Source organism: Phalaenopsis equestris, unplaced genomic scaffold, assembly GCF_001263595.1.
Source record: "Phalaenopsis equestris unplaced genomic scaffold, ASM126359v1 Scaffold000438, whole genome shotgun sequence".
NCBI lineage: Eukaryota > Viridiplantae > Streptophyta > Magnoliopsida > Asparagales > Orchidaceae > Phalaenopsis > Phalaenopsis equestris.
Window position 1 is genome coordinate 74,952 of NW_018164879.1, and position 9,045 is coordinate 83,996.

The following is a 9,045-nucleotide window of genomic DNA, read 5'->3' on the forward strand; positions in this document are numbered from 1 at the left end:
AAAGTGTTTACAACAATTACAAGATAATGAAGAATATAATACTTAATTTTTTTTCTCTGAAAGAAAAATAAAAATCTCTCCAACAAACTCTTTTACAGATCCATGCTCCCCTCATACAATTCCTTTACACATTTCTCTCAAAATCTCTCACCAATCTTTTTAGACATGATGGAAATCTACATCTCCATCTCCTCTCTACACTCACGCTAAAATTCTCTCCAAAATCTTCCCTCTAGACTCCTCTTGAGAGGCGTCAAGCCCCTCTTTTTAAAGAGACACAAAAAATCACCTTTTTCCAAGAGACACAACACTTCACTAGAAGAGACACACCCTTTCACTTCAAGAGACATACCTCTAGCTCTTCCAAATGTTTAGATTCATTGCATGGGTTATTAGGGCGTGCAAGCATCCATAACCTTCCAGAATAGCCCAAAACCACAAAAAACCATAAAAAACCATCCCTAGATGGTTTCTGGCGCCCAGGTGCCAGTTTTAGGAGCATAAGCACCACCTTCTCTGTCATCTGGAGCCAGTTTCGGGCGCCTAGGCGCCACCCTGCAGGCAGCTCAACCTTTTCGCCCCGTTTCAGCTCTGTTTCGCTCCAAATTGTTACATATATAAGATAAATATGAAAATAACATTTATTTAAAGTATAATTTCATTCAAAAACATGTAATAAATGTAAAGAAGATTAAACATAGAAAAATATAGTGAAATTTGTTAGGTCAAAATTTTCTTCTTTGCTTGTTTTGACTCCAAATTGCACCATTTTTGCTCCGTTTTCTCCAAAAATCTATTTCTTGTACCTGGAACAAAAAACATGCAAAATACATTCCTTTAAAGTGTAATCATAAAAAAATATGCATAAATGAACATTAAATATATATTAATAACATGTAATTTTCAAGTGAATCAACAAGTTATTCTACTCCTAAAAACCCCACATGCTCTCATATTCACATATCACCATTTGTTTAATTTGTTGAATCAATTTTTTCTTTCACTTCTCTTTAGTATTATTACTAGAAATTTTCTTGTACTATTTATAGATTACAATCTATTCAAGGATTCAAAGCTATTAAGTTATCATCGAAGTTCAAGAAAACATTGAATTTAGTATTACAATTATATTGGTAGTGTGTAGTAGTTTTTATTTGAAACACGTGTTATGCTAAAAGTTATTTTAAGTTCTATAGGGTTTTTTCATGCACTCAAGAATAGTGAAAGAGTTAAGCTTCTGATAGCAATTTTGTGCAGTAGAATCTTGAAAGAATGGAGAGCTTAGGTGTGGACATAAGCTAGTTGGGTGGCTAAATCATATAAATATATTGATGTCTCAAGCTCTAGATTTATATTTAGATTGTTACATTCCTTTTGTAAGTTACATCTGAGCTATTTGGTTTGCTAAAAAAAAGTTAAAAAAAACATTATATTCGAATATTTCAGAGTTATTTTTTTGGATGCAATACAATTACATTAGATTAATTTTTTATGTTTAGTTTGAAGTTAAATTTATTCAACATAAATCCCATGTGTTAGAGGCGGCTGTTTGGTTGGGAGGAGCGGGTGGCAAAGGCAACAAACCAAAACTAATGACGATGACAAGTGGCTATTGGTGATGACAATGACTTTGAATTGCATTGTATTTCATATTCTATGAGATTGATTAATTGAACTATAAAGTGGGCATGTATAAAATTAAATACAGACCTATTTTAGATTATTATTATTTAGTATTTTTGTTTTTACTTTTTTTAATTATATTTTTTTTATGTGTTTTATATGTGCATTTATTTTTTATTTTTTCTAAATAAAGTGATTTTCTTAAACACTAAAAAATAACTAATAGTTATTTTGAGTATTTTTATAAACCAAATGGGTTTGTTTTTAACAAAACAAATTTCAAGAGTATTGTTGTTTTGAGTATTTTTTTTTTTCATGCATTGGCCGTACAATGTTATCTATTTAAAAATTAAAATTTAGGAATAGAGTGGTATGCATGCAAATCTTCTATAATTATATGAAATATTACATATCACTTAATTCTTATATATCCACACATCTAATATATAACATTAATTTTTATATTTATGTCATCTTATTTAGCCCTGAAAAGATTTATTTTAATTTTTAAATGTTAAGTAGTGGTATTAGTCTTCATTAGGGCTGTCAAAATGGCTCGTTGTTCGCGAATAGCTCGTGTTCGGCTCTTTAAGAAGCTCATGTTCGACTTATTCGCTAAGTTAATGAGCCGAACACGAATAACACGAACTAATATTTGTTCGTTCGTGTTCGGCTGGTTTTGGCTTGAAATACTACAAATAAATTATATATATATTTTTGGTAAGTAGTATTTAAAAAAAATTAATTAACTACAAGACTACAAAGATTTATAATCAATTAAAAGTATTAATGAAGAAAATAGAATAAAAATTATTAAATTACTTGCCCCAATCTTTAACATCTTATGGCTACATGTTAAGATTGTCAAGATGTTTCTTTGTTCGCGAACGGCTCGTGTTCAGCTCGCTAAGCAAACAAATCAAACACGAACACACTTTTTGAGCTCCAAACATGAACACACTTTCTGAGCTCGAAATATAAACGAGCCGGTTTACACCCCTAATTATTTATGTAATATGAAAGATTTGGGTGTTATTAATGTAAAATTAAAATTTAGCAGTTACATATGTAAATACATAAGAATCGGCTGGTATTTATGTAAATTCCCCTGATTATATTTGTGCTGCCGAGGCCAATTTTCTCACTCCAGGCTGATAGTGTCTGATGCCGGTCACACCTTTGGCGTCGAATCAGTCGAGCTCGTCTCTTTCGCATCTTCGTCCCCCACTGCTCTCCCCCTCTCAGCACCTCCGCCTTCCCTTCCTTCCTTTGTTCTACCTTCTTTCCATCTTTCTCCCGATTCTGCAATTCTCATTTCTACAATTCTCTCTCTTTCCATTTCCCCTCATCACCCGAAGCTGAGGACAGCGATTTCGACTCCGATTCCTCCGAATCCACCTCCAACTTTCTCAGCCCAGATCTTCCCCTCTCCATCCACCTCCTCTCACAAGCCAAATCCAAGTTCTCGACGCATGATGAGGCCTTGTCCTTCCTGAGATCCTCATCTGTCGCCAGACCCACGAAGGGCTTGCTCTGCTCAGTGCTATGGGAGCTAAGGCGCGACTGGGAGTCTGCCTTCCTGGCTTTCCGGTGGGCTGGCGACTGTGCTCTTGAATCACCATGGGCGTGGCATTTGCTGATCTGGGTGTTGGGTAAGCAGAGAAGGTTCGATCTGGCTTGGATGGTTCTGCGGAGAATGCATCGGAAGTCATTGTCTACCCGCCGGGCATTGATAGTCATGATGGAAAGGTCTGTGTTCAATATACTTTTTCTAGGGTTTACGATTTGGGTGTTGATTTTTTTCTATTGAAAATTTCTGTGATGGAAAGATGAAGGCGTGTTTCGGATCTCAACCCACCGGATTATATCATTCTCAAACTTTTTGATGGGGCTGTTTGGCTTCAATTAGGATTTAGTAAATTTTATAAATCCAGATTTAGGGGGTGTTTGGTAGGATACTTTTAAGAGGATTTAAGTTAGATTTAACTTAAATCCAGCTAAACACAATAAACAGGTTAGACAAATCTGGCTTTAAGTTAAATCCAATTTTTGTTTTTTCCGTGTATTAAATCCGGATTTACTAAATCCAATTATAAGTTGGATTTAACCGATTTAGCACATGATTTTTTTTTTTAAATAGATTTATGGGGGTGTTTGGCAGGATACTTTTAAGGGATGTTGCCATAAAACTTTTTTGCAACTTCCAATCTTAAAGCATTGTTTTTCGTAATATTCATTCAACATCTGTTGCTCATCGCAATCTCCCATCTCTCTTCTGCTTTAGCACATATTGTTTAGCAATAGCACAACTTGATTAGAAATGAAATTAGAGAATACAATAAGTAAAAAAAAAAAAAAGCTATGGAAAAATGAAAAAGATGGATATATCCTATAATCCCTCTACGTAAAGTTACCATCACCCTAAGGGGGAGTTTAGTACGATACTTTTAAGAGGATTTAAGTTAGATATAATCTAAATCCAGCCAATCACAATAAACAGGTTAGACAAATCTGCTGTTAAGTTAAATTCAATTTTTGTTTTCCCGGTGTATTAAATCCGGATTTACTAAATCCAATTATAAGTTGGATTTAACGGATTTAGCACATGAAATTTTTTTTTAAATAGATTTATGCCGAATACATCAAATGGATGTAACCTTAATTGAACCAAACATCATTTCGTATTTAATAATATTTAAATTTAATAAATTCTGATTTACCCGATTTAGTAAATCTTATTTAACTTAAATCCTAATTGCAGCCAAAAACCCCCTTAGGTACTCTTTTGTAACCGGATTCTAAGTAGGATTTATGCAGGATTTAGGCTAAATCCTGACAAACAACAAAATGCACCTCCGTAAATCTCGAGGGGTTGTTTTGCTGCAAGTGGGATTTAGTTTAAATGGGATTTAGTAAATCTTGCAAATCCAAATTTATCAAATCTGAGAAGTGTTTAGTATGTTAGTAAATCTTAAGAAACTGTTTGGTAGAATTTAATAGGGTTTACCGGGATTTAGTTAAAAGAAAGTTTTTATGGAAAATAAAATAAATATTATACAAAATCAGTTATTACGTTCCAAGAATCATTGGTCTTCACTTGTATAACAAAAATTATATTATCACTTTAAAGAGAGTTTTTAAGTAATTATAGTAATATGTAATCAATTCTTGCATCTCATTGTATTCAATTAAATGATAAATTAAAGAGACATCAAAACATTCTTCATCACAACGAACTAAATGCAAACTTATCTCGGCTATCAAGAATAAAATTAAGGTGCATTTATATACATACCACGTAAACCTATATATTTACATATCTAACACCTAACCATTCATATTTATAGGCATGCCACTCAAATCTTTTCACATAAAAAATAACATCGTTACTATTTTTGTAGAAATGAATGCATGAAAATGAAATTAGATGCAAGAATCATTAGTATGTATGTAAATGCCAAAAAAAAAAAGAACAAAACTTGCATTCACTAAAAAAGAATGACTTAAAATAGTCGTATATATTTCAATAGTACTGGCTGAAGAAACCGATGCTATCATAGTAAAAACAAAAGATATGTTATCGTTTAATTTAAAGTATAATTGTGCAGACCATCTAAAATCATAAGAGTCCACGGAAGTTAACAAAGTTCTTTATTATCTCTAAACAAACATTCTAAAAATAAGGTTACAGCAGAATCATACTATAATTTTATGTTTACGACAAACAAATAAAATATGTAGGGCACAACTTAACAAAAAAATATAACTAATTTGCAACAATAAAGATAGGTCGGATTTCAAACATGAATGGAACACAATAAAAGACCGCTACATCTCCATATAATATAGGTGACGCCCAACCTTATGAAATAGATTAACGTCTTCGACTCAACTCTGTAAAAAATAGAAATAATAATAATTATATATTATCTTTTAGAAGAAATAAATATAATTTTCTTAATAATGGTTCTTACATGTGCTCCCCAAATATTGCTGGCTATTTCATGTTTTACATCTTCCATTGAAATCTCTCACCAACAGTTGTATGAAAATCTGGATTTTTATCGTTGCTTTCTACCTTACCATATTGATTATCATATTCCAACTCATTTTGCATTCTATTGAAATACAAATCATGCCAATAGTGGCGACCAATAGATTATGTGATACTGCGCCAACAATCAAAATATATGTTTTAACCGATATTGGAATTTACCCATATGTGTTAGCACTTGAAATTTTGCTTTCTAAATGCCAAAATTCATCTCAATAACATTTCATAACTGAGCATGTATGATTATAAAATTCTTATTCCACTGATTATCTTCTAGAGACACTATCACGATATTCATCCAAATGATAAAGGTAACTTCTGAACAGTGCCATGGGTCTGTCTGTATTTGCATATCCAAAATATTCCAAGTAAACTTTTTTATCTAGTGTTCTTAAGTCTCACTCCAATACCAAATGCAAAATCCTCATATTTGCAACAAAACTTTCCCAAACAGAACCTACACATTGAAACTGTCTATCAAAAAACATTATTGTCATCACATTCTAAGATATGAAACTCCTTATTTTGGAATTTATTTTGCAAAGCTTTGTTCATAACTGTCGGTATATGCCTATCAACTATTGCACCTATAATTTAAAGAATGGATAAAATTGTTGGTTGTTCCATATGAAAGGATGACATCCGTCTCGTTTGGTGACATCTTAATAGATTCTTTTGATTATGATGTTATTACATTTTAACACATTATTAAAATGTCTGCTAACTGTTTATAGGGAGTGTTGAAAGAACTCACATAGTTGCTTGTAGCTATGCGCATGTTCAACACCTTAAGAAAATTCCTAACTGCTCAGTTATGAGGATGTTTTTTCTATCATTTAACAGGCCTTTACTAACCAATAAATCTCTAAGTTGCACAAAAGATTCTGGAGAGAGTTGAAAGTAATTGTATGATCTTATATGATATCCTGTGAGAACATCTTTAATATACTGACACCCTATATACGACATGTCAAACATGAGACGACAAATATAGTTGTGATCATCTGATGAACTGTTTCTTTCCACAAATAATGGTGCCAAATCAGCTATCCCAACATGGATTTCTAAATCTGCATAATCATGTCACATATTTCATTAGAAATGACTACCATCAGATGATTAGTCATTGCTAGTTATAAAAAAAATGAAAAAATATAATATTGATAAGGGGGACAAATAATTAAATTTATTGAAGCAAATAAACAATTAAAAATTTAATAGAAAATTCCAGAGATAAAAAAGTGACTCAAGATTTTATGTTTGAATGTGATTTGAAAAAAACTACATACATAGGAATTGAGTGGTATGTATATAAATGGCCCTGAAAGTTATTAAAACATGTTAATTCCTTATCCAATGGTTGTCTATGTTTTTTTTGGATGAAAAATACAAAATTGCTTCCTTATATGATGCCTGAAAAGAAACTCAATCTTATCACACATACAAGCTTTTAAGCATCAAGAGAGATAACAAAAGTCTTTAAACTTCGATAAAAGAAAAACTTCCGCTTCAATCTTATAATAGCTTATCAAATACAAAATTAGAAATATAGTTCATTTTAGGCACAACCGAGCTTGCTTGACTCACTTAAACTCTTTCTACCTCATTACTGTAAACCTATATTATAAAACAACAAGAATTTCCTAAATACGAAATTAAATTACATTCATACAATCCAATTCGTATGAATTTACATTTTTAACATTTCAAATTTACTTTGCAGTATTGATTTAATTTTCTAATTCCTTAATATTTAATGCCAGCTCCTACTACAACTCTCGGCAACGTAATGACTAATTCCATGACACTTATAACATAAATTTGAGAAATTTCAAATTCAAATGTAAAGTATGTTGATTTTACATGTAGCATCTTTATTCACACATATAAAAATAGGGTCATATGCATACATGCCACCAGATTCCTATATATTTATATATCTAACATGTAAACTTTACTTTTTATTTTTATGTTTATAGCACCCATTTATACCACCCTATTCTCTCATATCACATAAAAAATACCACCATTTTAACTTGAAAAAAGTGAAATCCAATTTCTCATGCCGCATAGTAAGGTGGCATGTATGCAAAACTTAATGTTTAGGTGAAAAATGTAAATACATGGAAACTAAGTGGTACGTATGCAAAGCTTCCAATCAATTATCTAGAAACATGTATAACAAAGGCAATTGCATGCGTAGCATTTGTATAATCAGATAGAATTTGATATTCCTAGATCAGATTCGGTGTATGCATATATACATACAAAAAGAGAGATAAGCCTATGTTGACAAAGCACCCCTTCCCCTCCTAAATAAATTTCTTTTTTACATATATAGAATTCTGAAAATCTGTTAGTAGTAGTAGTTGTAACGACCAAAAAGGATAGGACTTCTATAGCAGCACGCATCCACTTCAGGAAGCATTATGGATTACTAAAATTTAAAAGTTAGTTTAACATCTCGAATCAATCTCCCAACGGCTCAGAAAAGCACCCTGCAACAGATCAACAACTATACATTTACAAACCTACCCACCCACCTGCCTCCCAACACCTTCACACGAGAACCCATTTCTTCTTTCTGCTATAAATGCAAAGTTAAGTGGCCAAAGGGCAAAGAAGCAGAGAAAAAAATACAGAAAAAACTGGTTTTTAGAATCTCAATGGAAGCAGAATATGGAGTTCAGGGGAAGGGAGCAAATGCTCTGGTTCATATCCAGGTGAGAAGGATCAAGGAAGAAGATGAGAATAGGAGGCATTGGTTTCTATCTCAGATGCTTGAGATGAAGCCCATGCTCGGAGAGCTCAAGAAACGGGTTAGACAGTCGCCGTTAGGTCAGACGAGGGACACAATCCGAGCTATACCGGTAGGGAACTGAAACGGGCCTGGGCCTGGATCTTCCAATAGGTCAGTCAAGGGACGCGATCCGAGCTATAAGGGTAGGGAGGTGAAACAGGCCTGGATCTTTCATGGGAAGAGAGAACTCCTAGTGCTTGATTTTTATTTTGAATTTTTGGGTATTTTGTATATAATTAGTAGTAGGATTTAGAAGCGTGCTTCCTCCGAATCCCTCCTACTTCATTGATATTGGTTATGTTTGATGCTTTTGATGCAACTATGAGGATTTATTTGTGTTTTTATATAAGATCTCAAGCTGCAAGGAAATAGCATTCAAATGATGAAAGTGCAAAAATAATCCTTGGACTCTTTGCAAGGTCATTTTTAGTCCCTGGGTCTAAGAAGTGTCAATTTAATCCCCAAATAAAGACGACGAATGACTATTTCAGCCTTAATTTAAAGAGTTTGGGAACTAATTTGACACTTTATAGACTCTGGGACTAAAAAGACCTCATGTAAGTAGTAA

The 9,045-nt window shown here is 32.7% G+C and overlaps 1 protein-coding gene across 2 annotated transcripts in view; it reads right to left on the bottom strand.

The window, feature by feature from the left end:
- Window positions 1–9,045, bottom strand: part of LOC110027731 (probable folate-biopterin transporter 6) — a 112,435-nt gene that overhangs the window by 49,258 nt on the left and 54,132 nt on the right. The window lies entirely within an intron of this gene.